Source organism: Diabrotica virgifera, chromosome 8 (genome assembly GCF_917563875.1).
Source record: "Diabrotica virgifera virgifera chromosome 8, PGI_DIABVI_V3a".
NCBI classification, from domain to species: Eukaryota; Metazoa; Arthropoda; class Insecta; order Coleoptera; family Chrysomelidae; genus Diabrotica; species Diabrotica virgifera.
Window position 1 is genome coordinate 15,923,500 of NC_065450.1, and position 15,932 is coordinate 15,939,431.

General features: G+C 35.0%; 1 protein-coding gene across 2 annotated transcripts in view; it reads left to right on the forward strand.

The window, feature by feature from the left end:
- Positions 1-8,943: 8,943 nt before the first annotated feature.
- LOC126889429 (uncharacterized) overlaps positions 8,944-15,932 on the forward strand; it is an 88,803-nt gene continuing 81,814 nt past the window's right edge. The window contains exon 1 of one of the 2 annotated variants that reach the window (XM_050657735.1): positions 8,944-9,223. The gene's annotated coding sequence lies outside the window, so the exon portion shown is untranslated. The remainder of the gene's footprint in view (positions 9,224-15,932) is intronic. The other variant, XM_050657734.1, reaches the window with a different exon arrangement.

The following is a 15,932-nucleotide window of genomic DNA, read 5'->3' on the forward strand; positions in this document are numbered from 1 at the left end:
GGAAGTTTTTTGAGGCACCTTCGGTTGATGCCATCAGGTCCGGGAGCGCTGTTTTTGCCGATTTGGCAAAAGCTCTCCGTTTCCCTGTCGGTGAGGGGGTCCATGATAGGATCATAGACTGGAATGTAGTGGTTGAGAGTAACATTTACTATGTATTCTGTGTTGAATTTAAATATGCGATCAAAGTTCGGGTTATCTGGCGTTTGAAAATTGTTTTGAAGCGAATTTCTGAATGCTTCGGCTTTCCCTTCTGGGGAATTGACTATGTGATTGTTGACCAACAGATGAGATGGTTGAGATAATTTTTGTTTTGTTAGGACTTTGAATTTTTGCCAGAATTTACCTCCGTCTCTGTAGTCCAGTTTTGAGGTAGCATCTTCCCATCGGCGAGCCGTTAGGACAGATATCTCCCTCTTTATCCTGGCACAGATCCGGTTGTACTCTGTTTTGATTAGTGGGTTTCTGTTGGCCTTGTATTGACGTAGAAGACGTCGTTTTTGTTGAATTTTGGCAATGATGTATTGTGGAAGTGCCGGTGATGTGTAAGTTATTTGTTTGAGTGGAATTGCGTGCGTGATCGCCTCAGTGATGAGGTTCTCGATATTGGTTGCACTGGTGTCGATACTATCGTTAGTATCGAGTTCGCCTAACATAGGGAGATTTTGTGTGATGAAGTTTTGGAATTCAGTCCAGTTAGCGTGACGATAGTCTCTTATAGATCTTGGAGGGTTTGGTTGTTTTGGAATGAGTATGTCGGTGTCGACAAGAAGAGGTACGTGGTCTGACGTTATCGAATCACCTATGTGGCATCTATCCCCGAACCGATCCAGAATGTTACTAGTAACTAGGATGTGGTCGACAATAGAAGCCCCATTGGCGTTCAAAAACGTGAATTCAGTGTTGGTGATTCTTGAAATAGGAAGGTCTAGTAGATAATCCGTGAGGCGGATGCCTTCTGGGTTTTGACGATGATCACCAAACTGTGTGTGTCTACAATTTAGATCGCCCATCAACACAGCCTTGCCGAGTCTCGAAAAGTACTCCAGCAAATGCCTGTTGAGTGGTTGATCCGGGTGTTTGTAGTAAGAGACTATCGTGAGGGTTTCGTTGTTGGGGATGTGCACGTCAATTGCCAGGAAGTCCACATCAGGTGGACGAAAATTTTGTGGGAATGTGTGTATGTTGTGCGGTATTCCGTGTTTCACGAGAATACCATTCCCACGTGAAACCTGACAGCGGTTTCGATGGATGGTCGAATATCCTGCGAAGTGTGGATCGTTTTTCGACAGAGTATCTGTGAGTGCGAGGATCTGGATGTTATGCTTCGACAGGATATTCTTGATGAGGGGTCTCTTTTTGGAGAGACCCTGACAGTTGACTGTGCCTAGGGTGAAATCCATAAAAGGGGGGTATATAGTTTACAATGTGTTTGCCTTTTTAAGTCTTCAACTGAAGAGGTTGAGGAGTGGGGAGCTGTTTGTCTCGAGTTGGTCATTCAGAATTATATCTGTATTTTTCAGTTTATTAATTTCCATAGATTCTAAAAAAGATAGCTTTAGGCCTTTATTTTGAATATGTAGAATTTGAAACTCTTCATTGAAGGAATGATTATGATCTAGAAGGTGAAGTGCGTATGTAGAAGTGTCTGTTTTTCTATTGTTGAATGCCCTTTTGTGTTCTGCTATCCGTTTGTCAAAACGGATAGCAGAACACAAAAGGGCATTCAACAATAGAAAAACAGACACTTCTACATACGCACTTCACCTTCTAGATCATAATCATTCCTTCAATGAAGAGTTTCAAATTCTACATATTCAAAATAAAGGCCTAAAGCTATCTTTTTTAGAATCTATGGAAATTAATAAACTGAAAAATACAGATATAATTCTGAATGACCAACTCGAGACAAACAGTTCCCCACTCCTCAACCTCTTCAGTTGAAGACTTAAAAAGGCAAACACATTGTAAACTATATTACTTGAGAAAGGCACTCCGCCGAAACAGCTGTAGTCACTTAGATATAATAAATTTTGTGGAAGTATAGAAAACAAACGTTTTCCGTTTTTTATTGTTAGATAAAATGAACTTCCATCAAGTAACGGTCGAATCCATCAATTAAATATATTTGTGTTTGTATTGTGCATGTTACCATGGAAACCGCGATTCTACGTATGGAACCCGCGAGAAAAAATATTTCTCACTGCAATGGCCGACTTTTCCCACACCCTGAGAAATTGTTCGTTTTGAATGTATGTAAGTAGTGAGAGAAGTTGCACATTGTATAGCATCCATAGAAAAAATTGTTATTTGTATGTCAAAAATGTCAAATAAACATTTCTTAACACCTACCAAATTTCATTTTTATATCTCAATCGGTATTGGAGTAATAAATAAATTGGCAGTTTGAAAAAAGCTTTCACCGCCCCGTATCTCGAAAACAAAGCATTTGCAGACATATTATGTTTACAGAGCAATCTGTCATTATTTTTTTATGTAGAATTATTACTGAAAATTTGTCATACTTATTTAGAAACATCCTGTATAGTGGCCACAATATTCATTAATTACTTACTTCTATTTTCCAATAAATGTTTACGATTGGGACAATTAAAGTCCTGTCCTGTTCGTCCATTCATTTAAACTATCACTCGAGTGTACTTTCAAGGTATTGTCAGTTGCAATGCTACCAGTATTTCAAGTGAGCCGTAAATCGAGCTTTATTATTTAACTCTTTCCGGTAGCGCACAAAATAAGCCACGTGTGGCATTCTCTAAGTGTATGTTGGCTTTTATTTTCCATTTTAACATTTATTTCTTTTTAAGATATATTTTATTTACCTACAAAGGTAAAAAGGGAGTTCTATTATTTATGAAGCATAAGGCATGGATGCCACTTTTAAAAATTTAAGAGAGAGTTACGCGTAAAAGATAAAATTATAAGTAAAATGTTTTTGAGTTAATGTATTTTAAAATATCCTTATTACATTGTTATATAAATTATGTTTTTTGTATTTTCCTAGTGAAATGGAAATCCCGACTGCTATTCTACATATGAGGCGTCTATACTGCCGTGCTAGGCCCAAAGGCGGTAACTAACATTTTAAAAAATGGTGGCAAAATCGATTTCAAAATTGAATGCTACAATTTTGGCCCTTTAGGGATTTATGGACTAGCTAATAGATTTAATGCATGGATATATGCCCCAGTTTATTAAGGGAACCATTAATTATATTTTAAAACAAAGTTTTATATAAAAAGAGGTAGATAATAGGGTGGGTCACTTTTGTATGGAAAAAAATAAAATTGTCCAATAAGTTTTGTAATAGTAAAAAAAACGTGACCCACATCCATTCATGAAAAACAATGAAAAAATAATTTTTCTAGTTTAACCCCTTCTACCCGCGCATTGAGTTTGAAAAACTGAAATTTTTGTTTTTTTGTGAATTGTTTGAAAATCGATTTATCGTGGCTCATAGGAATAACAACAACGTAAACTAATAAAATAAAGTGCTTTTGGACTAAATTTTATTATAAAGAAAGAAAAATAAACAAATAATATGACAAAATAAAAATCTTCAAATCACGTTAAAATCTTTCTTACTTTCGAACTTAGGCATAAGCTTTCGTGAAATAATTTTATTCTTAATTAAAGCTTCTCTTGCTGTTTTGTGGCAAAGCTGCATAGATGCCTCTGTTACTGTTTTTACAACCCGCTCCACAGCTTGAGTATGACATGGTAGCCTCAGAAAAAGGACTTCATCATCACCACCTGACTCAACTAGGGAATGAAGAGTCTCATCCAGAACATTGATCAATATAGGTGGTTGCGAGTAAGATTGCTGCCAGTCTATCAAATCGATGTAAGACGAAGCGTTTAAATCTATCTTAGGCACTTCAAAGACTCGAAGCTGAAGGGATTCAGATGGTTTCCTTGCCTTTATAATGCGTCTAGCGGCAAGTTCTCTCACATGTTTTTGTTCGTCAGATAACATAGATAAGAGCAAGTTCTCTGGGTGCGCAAAGTAAGCATTTCGCTTTATTACAGGGTCAACGACACTCTTCAATTCTTGCGGAAGATATCGAGAATAAAATACCAACTTCCAAAAGTGCCTTGCTCCATCTTTACATGTCGGATTTAATTTGATTTCGAACCAAATAGGAGCATATACTTTAACTACAAAAGTAGCGAGTTGTTTGAGTTCGTTTGTAGGTATCTCAATGGAAACATATAAGCGCAAAATCCTGTTGACCTTTGTTAGCCACCTGGCATGCGACATTTTTCCCGGAGAGCGATTAGACAAATCAGAAGGACACTTACCACTTATGACGGCAGATGTGATATGATAAAGGTAACGTTGATCAGAACTGAGGTCTTTTATATTTGAAATGTTTGGTAACATACCTTCTGTATTTTCAAACACGACAACAGAGCGCTTCTCGCAATCATCTAATAACTTTCCGATAGCACCTGAATAAGTATTAGGTCCTGTTGTGGTGCCATCAAGTTTTGCAAATAAATGTCTTAAGGGCAGTTCATTTAAGTGTAAAAGGCATATGATCCATTGAAGTGGTCGGTGTAAACGCTTTTCTAAGAGCCGTATGACTCCGCCGTATTTGCCCGTATTAGTTACCATCCCATCACAACCTATGGCAAGAGTATCCTCTAGAGACATATTCAGTTGACCTGTTACTGTTTGAAAGATAGCAGACTCCAATCCTTTTGCAGTTCCATGGCTTGGAATTACATATCCGACAAAAATTGATCCTGGTTCTTTAATTATTGAAATATGTTCTTCCACAGATGTTGAGCGGTATTTTTCCCCCTTTCATAACAATTTTCAGGGTCTTATCTTTTCGTCCATCAAAAAATAAGGCAGGAATAGTATCTAGTTGGCTTTGAGATAAGGTTTCTTTTCGTAATTTTTGTCTCGCTCGTCGCAATTTCGACTTATCGATTACTTCGTTGTTGATTTTCACATCTTGCAAAACAGCAGAAGCGACAGCAGCAGCTGCTCTATCGGATATCCCGTATCGGTCACAGATAGTTGATAAATTCTTGAGAGATGTTATTTCACGTTTTTTTGATGCTGGTTTTGATGAACTTGAGGGCAAAGTTTGTTCTTCATCGCTACTTTCAGACGTTATTGTAGTATTAGGATTTTCGTGAGAACTTGAGGGCAAAGTTTGTTCTTCATCGCTACTTCCAGACGTTATTGAGGTATTAGGATTTTCGTGAGAACGGCCTGGTTCACAAACGCTAGAATCGTAATAGGATTTAAGCTTAATTTTTCTATCACTCAGTTTTCTTTTCCTCTTACTTGTCAATAAATCAACAGTTCCCATAATCATTTTTCTCTCTGTTCTCTGATCTATTAAAAAAGCTCGTTCTTCCTTAGGAATCTTTTGGTCTTTGGAACATTTGCATAACTCTAAATCTTTACACTTACATGAACTCAAATCAAACGGTTTTTCCGAATTTCTATGAAAATCTTGAATTTTTTCTTCTGATAAACGCTTCAAAGATTTTATTAAATTTTTACACTTCGCGTGGTAACTTTTTATCAATTTCATCACACGATTATGAGACACAGTAGGAATAGACGCTTTTCTCCATAAATATTCAACTTTAGATGACACTATTTCAGATACTTCATTAATGGATGGCTGTTTTTCTTAATTGTTCTCAAGTTTAAGTTGATGTCTGACTAAATTGTAATATTTTATAACTTGTTTGTAAGTGGGTAGTTGATTTTCGTTAATTTCTTCCGGAGCACCAAATATGGGACAACTTGTGGATTTTCGGGTATTATTTGAAATCTCCATGATGCACAAAGTCACAAAGCTAACAAAAACTACCTAAAATCGCGAAAAAATTAGATAAATGCGCGCGACCTTTCGCCCGGAACTCATTAGGTGCAGTGAGGCAAAGACACGTGATCGACAGTTTACGCCCTCTTTCCCCACTCCTTCCTCCGCAGTATGCGCACGATTATTCTCATATTTTGGATTGATTATTATTTGTATTACGTGTATCTCTGAATATAAGAATGTAATATCATTTTATGCCATGTAATTTATACAATAAACTCTGATAAAATAAATGTAATTTTAACAATTTTTCCGAATTTTCAAACGTCATGCGCGGGTAATTAATGTTAATAAAAATAAAAAATAAATATGCACGTTTTTAAGTCTCTACCCAGGTCATGTTTCCCGCACTATTACAAATCGAAATTCGCAAAACAATATTTTCGACCCACCCTAGTAGATAACGCTAAAACGTTTTATCAAAACTTACTATAATACTAAGCCTATTAGCGGTGTGTGGTTTACAGTTGTGATTGATATGAAATAAAAAGCTTTTCTGTGTATTAAAGTTTATTAAATTGAAAGAATTAAAGTACTATTAAATGTTATTATTTTGTTGAGCCACGATATGACAACAACAAATTGACAATATTTAGTTGTCGTTATATCTGTTTTCTTTCAAGAGTCAATAAATACATATTGGTTCATTAATAATAATGTTCCATTTGTGATTCAATATAGACAATTAAATAGACAACCGAACAACATACCTTGTGTCTGGTACATACCGAAAAAACTATTTAGTATTACAATGGTATTACCTCATAATTAACATTTTTTATAAAATCTTTTATAGTGCGTAGTGCGACTAATAATTTAGGCGAAACTGTACTTATACTAGGAAAAAACAGAATCCCTTCAGATTGTTTTCTGCTGATGTTAAGCGTTTTAAAGAATTCTTGAACTGTGAATGTGATTGTAAACCATACTTTTCACTTTCTATTTTCAGCTATTTATATTCTTAGCGACAAAGGTTCGCTATTTATTTACGACATGTAATTATAGAGCTTTAACATTTTTATGATAGCCGACACCTACCCTAATATTATTATGCATTGTTATATTATTGGGTATTTCACAATATCCTATTGGGTATTAAAATACCATTACTTAATGTAATTAGGGCAAATTTTAATATTTTATTAGTTGGATTGTACAAATTAGTTATATGTTATGATTAAAATATGATCACATTGTTTTTTACCTATTTATAATAGCATTGTATAACTAGACTACTAGATATTGTCTAGTTAAACAATGATAATAGCTTGTATTTAAACAAAAAAAATGCAATCAATGGAACTGCTAATCCCATGTACGACCAACAAAGGGTTAATTACAGAAAACTTTAAGTATGAAACAAACACTGCGCCTGTACAGGCTGAACATAATTTTTTTTTTACCTCTTGTAATTATTTTACAATAAATTGTCCTCTTTCTATAATATTGTCTTCAGCGGTTTCACCTAGTGTTTCACAACTTTTACTCGACTCTACTTGATTTTCTAAAAAAACAAAATATTATAAGTCTCTTTTTCTAAAAATGCTTGTGGACAGCGTGTGGATATATTATTAAGTTTTTAAAACCTAACAAAAAAAGAAATATTTTTAAATGTGAAAATCTCTTACTGCCTAATTCAAGATATAAATCATCCACTTGGAGCAGATTCATATTGTTTAGGACAACATAATTGGTTAATCCTTGAAACACTATAAATAAAAATGAAAATACATTTCAATAGATATAATAATCTCAAAAAGTTTTCATCATCCTCGCTAATTATTTCTTTTACTAACACAACTGTTTTAACTAACACAATAATTTAACCTTGTAAAGTTAGGCCGAATTTACTACGTAATACTAAGGCGATTTGGCGGTTTCTAAATGTAGGCGTAGCATTCTTTAAAGTAGATTAGCGGTAAGTGCAATATGCTAAGGTATATGGATGGCAACTGTAGCAGATACCGTCAAAACGCCATAGTATTTAACATTTACCGCCAAATGGCTTAGTATTTTAACTGAAAAGTGTAGATACCGCTAACAAAATTGCAATTTTATTTAAAATATAATGCTTTTACAACTCCAAAGACTATATAAATATATACTAAATACCCTATTCTACCTAAAAATACAAAAATCTCATTTTCGATAAAAAATCAGTTACCGCCTTTGGGCTTAGCACGGCAGTATAAGCCAAGGGGTATAAGTGCAATTTTGTTCAAGTTGGAGATAAGTACAGTAATAGACAGTTAATACCCATTTTAATGTTATAGCCAAATGACACAAGTGAATTTAAAACCACTAGTGACATCTATGGGTATTTCACTTAACTCCTGAAAATAATTTGTTTATTATTTGGCAGCCTTTGGATATAAGTATCTACGCTTATATCCCTTGGCCTCCAAACAAGTGTTAGTATATCGATTGGCAGCCAACTCGTTAATAGTTGTTAGATTAGTGGTACAATGTGTTCAAGTTTATACCAAACCCTATTTGCAGTGCGTCATTAATTTTGACGTCATATAGGACTTGAAGAATGTCGCGAATCATTGCATCATATTTTAATTAATGTGAGTTGACACGATCCAAGTGTACTTAAAAGAGAAAGAAAAACTGAAAGAGAAATTTTTGTACCAGAACACTGGGTAGAGATGAAGACCAGTTAAAAATGTATGGTTGTTAGGATGAAAGACTAGGATTTTGTTAATCTATATACAAATCGGCAGATTCGACGTAAGGGTACTGTACCGGGAATATGAATCATGCAGTAGCTTAACTTCTATAGAAATTTGTCTAACTAACAACGGGAAGGACAACAAATCACATATCAAGGCACTCTGGATAATATTTAGGAAGATCCCGACGAACCAGACAACTGTTTCGATAGCAAAGATGACTATTAATATAAATAGTCTGTTCGGGAATCCTTATTTCTTTATTTTATATTGCCTATAATTTTAATATTTATTTATTTCGGATAGAATAAGTTTAAGATAATTTAATAATTATATTTAGTTACTTTTGTCTGTCCCCTGTAAAAATGATGCAGAATAACCTTACGTGTCTTCAAATTTAAATAAATGCTCAATTTCAATTTCTACGCATCCACAAGCGCAAATCGCTTTAGGTACGCATGTATCAAAAATGACATGCTCCGTTAAGTACCTTTAGTACGTAAGGTACGACTTCGCTTAAAACCTTCAACGGTGGAAGTACTCCCGAATTCCGAACTTTTTGTAATCTTTGACGATACCGTCGGCGTCGCACGTGCATCGGGAGTTCCATGGAAGGAGTCCATTAATCGTCACCCTTGCGGCTGCAAGCATAACCAAATCCTAAAGAACACAAATTTTGAGGTAAGCGATTTGTGACAAACTTGTGGAACCGTTTTATTTTAAAATCAATTTTTTGTCAACTTAGTTTTCATATTTTTCTGCAGTTTTCATACATAGTATATGATAAAGTTTACTTCTAGTGTTGTTTCCTGCTTTCTGCATTTTTATGTAAATTTTTAATTTATTTGTTTATTTATAAAAATTATTTGTTTTATTGATCAAATTGTATTTAGGGGAATAAGGATACAAGTAGAGAGTACAGTACAAGTATTTAGTTGGAAAACAGTGGGTATAAGTGCTGTTTTTTATTCTATACTATGTTATAAAATGCTAAGTTTTTTAAATATGATATAATTGTACTATTATATAAAAGTTTATGAAGTTAACAAGACCAGCCAATGACAAACTATTTTGAAAAACAAGCGGTAGAATTTAGGAAAGGTGTTTAAACTCGATTTTCTCAAAACTATTAAAAGTGCGCTTTTATCCCTTGGCTTCTACACGCCTTATATGTGGACATTGATTAATATAAGCTGGCTGCTGTGTGTGAATCTTTTTTGGCGATTAATTTTCGTGTATAGACATTAGATATATTAACTTCTTGAGATACTGTAACCAACAACTGAGCCGTCGCCTGAAGAAACTGCATAACTTAATTTGTAAAGATACTTTTGATAAGATCACACCGATGTCTAAATCTCTGATATATAATGGCGGGTATACATATGCGCTCCGCTCGGTGTGAGATCCGCTCGCGCGCAGCATGTTTGTTAGATTAGTACGTGTTTTCAAGTGGCACACAAACGGCTCGCACACGGCGCACCACAATCTAACTTCTGTCGGCTTTTCAACAAATGCTTTGATGGTTCGAAATACGTATTTGGACGCGTTTGCGAGTGGTTTGTTGGTCTTGGGGCGCCTGAGTTGATTATTGGTTAGTAATGGAGTGGTCGGAAGGAAATATCAAACTTATTGATGTTTACCGTGGAAAATCATTATTGTGGGAGCCTCAACAAAGGACCATTTAAAAAACAACTTAAAGCCGATATCTGAATGGAAACAGAAGCTAAAATAGAAAATATACATGCGGAGCAATGTAAAAAAAGGTCATTTCATTGTTGTCTTCTTATCGGCGTGAGAAATACAAAATTAGATTTACTATTTTATTTGGGCATAAGCCACAATTCGAGTTTAAAATTAAGCTTACTTGAGGTTTCGACTTTCACTTTGGAAATCGTTATCAATATAAGAAAAACATTCATAAATTGAAAAGTTAATTTTGTTTCTGGTGAAGCAACGCAGTTGGAACAAGCAGATATATTATAATTGTGTCACCGGAAAGCGAAAAAGGTAGTCCCTAAAATTTTCAGGACTGAATCCCTTAAAATTCGAGAATTTTTGCGATTTTGACAAGGTAAACATTTGGTCTTAGGCCGCACCTACATTGGATCCGTTATTCTCCGATCCGATCAGATCAGATCAGATAATATCCGATCCGATAGGCGGCACCTACATAGCGCTTTTCATTCACAGTCATTTTTTTCGAGCTTCTGTCATAATATGTCGCATAACCCGTGTATATTAATATTATACACAAATTATACAACATATGACATAAGCTCGAAACAAATGACAATCGATGAAAAGGATCCGTATTTCTCCGATCAGATCAGATCCGATATAGATCGATTTTTCGGCGAGGGTGTCTACATTGGTTCCGTTAACTTCCGACCACCGACCACCGACAGTGAGTTCCGATGAAGATGTGTTAAGGAGATGATGACATTGAATACATTTAAACATGTTAGCTTGCAACCTCCAACTTGCAACCAGCTTGCAACCAACTTACAACCAACTTGCCACCAACTTGCAACTTGCAACCAACTTGCAACTTGCAACCAACTTGCAACTTGCAACCAACTTGCAACCAACTTGCAACTCAACTTGCAACCAATCGGAATGAAACCAAACACTTCTTGATGAGAATAGGAGAAGTTACTCCCGATGTCGGCTGATATCGGATCTGATCTGATCGGAGAAAAACGGATCCAATGTAGGCACCCACATTTAATACTAATTATCTACAATTACTAAAGGTTCGTAAGTTTCCTCTGCATTGTGGAAGGTTCGTCAAAATGAAAAATTTTAACGAACATTAACCGCGCCACGAACGCGCGGCCCTCACACGGCGAGAAGTTCACGGCCCGGATATCTAAACCCGCCATTATGTTAACACTTAATCAAAGATATTATGCATTAAATACAAGACAAAATACAGCCACAACACAAGGACTACTGGAAACGGCTAATATGATGAGAGTACTTAGAAGAATTACATGGAAATTGATGAGAAATAGTAAGTGGGGACAAGACATTAGAAGAAAATGTAACGTACAGTGTATGAACGAATGGACACTAAATAGAAAAAAGAAAGGAATGAACATATAAGCAGAATGAGGGAGATTAGGGATGGTCGCATGCTCGAGCTTAGCTCGGCTCGGCGCATTTGAGGAGCCAAGCTTCGAGCTTAAGCCGGTTTGTTTATTGCAAGCTGAGCTTCAAGCCGATTCAATTTTTTTTCATGTCGAGCCGAGCTGAAATTGAAACGAGCCGAGCTTTCCTTAACGAGCTTGTCAATATCTGAAATAATACTTTATACTTTTTCCAATTCATTTATTTCTGCTACGACTGATACTTTTGTTGGAGAATAATTAAATCGCATTGTGTGTCCGCAAAATATGGAATGCATTCCAGCCGAGCCCCACTCAGCTCGTCTCGAGTATTTTGAGCCGAGCCCACACGAGCCACTAGCTCAACCTGCAGCTCGAAGTTTAAGCCGAGCTTATATCTCGAGCTCGGCTCGAAATTTCCAGCCCAGCTCATGCTTATCAAAAGCTCGGCTCGGCTCAGCTCGGCTAGAGCCCATCCCTAAGGGAGATACGTGTGGACAAAATAACGATAAGGGAAAAATCACCAATCTGTAGAAGAAGTATCTGCCGACCGCGCAAAAGATGGATACACAACCTTTAATAAAGGTATCAATCTACCAGATGAATACCAACCATATGAACAGGCAGGTTTTAGAAAAGGCTATTCAACTTCCGATCACCTGTTAACCACAAAATATTAATAGAAAAATGTAACGAATAAAAGTATCCCGTTTTTATAGCATTTGTAGACTACGAAAAAGCTTTCGACACTATAGAACACACGGCCATAATAAACGCAATGAAAAATTGTAGAATAGACAACAGATATATTAACTTTATAAAAGAACCTATGAACCAATCTACAACTACGTACTACCCAAATGAAAATGAATACACAAACCCTGTACCATTAAACAGGGGAGTTAAACAGGGAGACACTCTATCACCCAAACTATTCACCTTAGTCTTGGAGGACGTTTTTAAAAATCTAAATTGGAAATATAAGGGAATAAACATCAATGGCTACCTTCTTCTACCAGAATCTTCTAAAATAGGACTGAAAATGAATTTAAACAAAACAAAAGTCACTAAAGCACTAAAAATCAAAGACCTAATAAAAATCGACATTTTTCAGGATTTTTCCTTAACCTTCCGATGACCAACCTTTTTTTGTTACACGGATGACCAGGGGGGGGGGGAATAATTAACAAAAAATGAAGTTTTTTTTTAATTTTTTTTTTGCATGGACTTTATGTCATTCAGCCACTCACAACACGAATATTAGTGTCATGTGTAGTGTGTATGTTGAGTAAGTGTCTTGTTACTTTGCAAAGTCGACGTCATTAGCGTAAAACTACTTGGAATTACACATAATAGACGGTATTTTACTAAACACCAACTTCAGAAAATATTTTTTATTCGTAAAATATAGGGAATTTTTTTTATTTCAAAATATGAGGATATCTAGAATGATAAACCCGTTTTCTGCTAGCGTAACCGTATGGTCACACTAAATGACCCCTTTTAAATATACAATATTTAACACATACAGCGATATATGCAACTAGCTATACGACCACGCTGACTAGTGATATCTATTTAACGAATGACATAACCGGTACCTGAACTATTCGCTGGCAAAGCCATGTTATAGTTATTATTTGATGGTGTTACAACTAGAAAGCATCAAAATGGACGTTCGCTTTGAGTAAGTAATATTTTTTAATCTTATTTTTAAACAAGCCAAAAATATTTTTAAACAAATCGGATCTAGAGACATATGTTTAAGATATATTTATATAATTTATCACAAAAGTATTGTATGAAATGCGGTAGAGCTTCTAGTATTTGTTTGTGACCATAACGTCACACAGGGATAATATGTGATACTTGATAGGTTTTGCGTTTTTCTTTTTAGACGTGGTTTTATAGACTTGGAAAATATAGAAAATGATGAAACATCGGTGTTTATTTGTCCTCCAGATGTTCATGAGGATACGGATGAAGATTCCGGCGACGAAGACGGTGGTGGTTTAGTTGACAATTTGTCTACTACAGTTATTAACGTCAGTTGAAGTTCGAACAAATCGTAATGAAAATATGGAACAAGGAGAGGCTGACTCTGTGGATGAAATAAAGACAACAGAACCTGTTGAACAAGTGAGTCAAATAAATAAGGGAAAAATAAAAAACGTAGAATTTCTATAAAAAACTGAGATCAAGCAATATATGGAGGGAGATTTGATACACAATAAAAATTTAAAAACGAGAATAGATCTGAAAGTTATGAATTTTATGACATGAGTTCATTACAACTATTCGAACTATTTTTGACAACGATATGTTTTAACATATTTTACACGAAATAAAAAAAATATGCTGCGTTCAAGAATTTTCCAGGTCCAAATCTCTCCATTGACGAGTTAAAATGTTTTTTCGGAATTTTAATTTTATCCGGCTACCATCCCTTACCGGGCAGAACATATTTTTGGACAACGTATTGTCCTTTGCCTAAGTATTGCCCTTTGCCGGACAACAAAGTAATGGCTACTAAAACTAGAGGTTCTGTTGATTATGTTATATCTAAAAATGACGGAATTATCTTGGTCTATATCTTGGAAATAATTGAATAATGCTGTAGTTACAGCTGCATCAACTTGCTACGGCATCAATCCTCAAAGTTACGTTAAGAGATACTCTAAACAACAGAAGAAAATTATTTAAGTACAAAGGCCTTTGATTATTGCAAAATATAATACATTCATGGGCGGCACGGATAGAATGGATGAAGACGTGGCACTATACAGAATTGGCATCAGAAGTAAAAAGTGGTATTGTCCTCTTTTTACTTGGCTTACAGCAGTAATAGTCTGTCCATGAATAGAGTGTCCAACAATCTACGATATAACAAAATTGACCATCTTGTTGTTAAAATTTCTAACGGCTAAAGACGTAGGTGTGCTGGTGCTGGAGAAGGATGTTCTTCTGTGATACGTACACAGTGTAAAAAATGTAATTTAGGACTTTGCATTGAACGTTTTGACCTTTTTCATACACAGTAGTAAATACATAATGTATATATAGGTAATCTCCCTGTGTGACCATATGGTCACAGCGTTTTTTTCTTATGTTTATAAAAAAAAAAATTAATAAAAACATATTTTTACGTTTATTTAGTTTCATTCCATTGTCATCTGCAGGTATATTTATGAAAAAATATATTTATTGATATTATGGTAGAAAATGTTATAAAAAAGTCAAACACAAAAATAATGAGTTAAAAATTAAAAATACTTTTGAATTTATTAAAGAAAAACATACGCTAGTGTCACAATTTCCCCCGCTTGCTGATCCGAAGGTTAAAGTAGCCGACTTACGAAATAACGAATTTAAGCATTTCGCTTGCACCATACTGTATAATATAAGTACTATAATATTATTATGGCCGAGAAAATCACTAACACGAGATGGCATCAGCATAAAATTAACAACTAATAAATAAATTAAGAGACGTCAATACTTGGGAATGCATTTACCAGTTACTAATTTTGAAGTTATTTTCTCGAAATTAGTCACGGTTTGAAACATTCTATATCCCGTGAAATTTGTTGTTTGTTGCATTTCACAATTCCAATAACACACATTGTTTTAGGTAACAAATAATTTGCATGATTAATTTTGGTTAATCAATTAATTATCGCTCGTTAATAGGAAGGAAAACCACGAAGAGCGAAACATTCAAGCAGCCGATTATTACATATATTTTGTGTGAGGAACTAACATAGCAATCATGTATCTGCCTTAATAAAAAATATCTGCGTACTTAATAATAACCTAAACAAAATGTAGTGGAGTCAATATAGTTTTTTCTCACGGAAAAATCTAACAAGATATAGTGCAGTCACTGAAGGTGGATATGAGCTATTACCTCCGATTTCGTTGAACCTCCATCGATTTGCATGAAAATTGGTGAGTGGTTAGAAGATGTCTCAAGGAACAAAGGTGACATGGTGACAACTTGCGCTTTTACCCTGGGGGTGGATGCTACCCCTTCTCAGGTGTGAAAATTATTTTATTGAAAATAACCCCACAATTCGATAGAGGGACAAATTCTAAGCAAAATTTATTATATAAAGTTATTAAAATAAATTAAATCTTTTTGAGTTATTGAAGATCAAAGATTTTAATTTTCCTTCAGAAAAATGCAGGTTTTTAACCGATTTTCCATCAATAACTCAAAAATTATAAGTTGTTACCAAAAAGTTATTATCACCAAAATTGAAGCTAATAAAAAGTGAAAT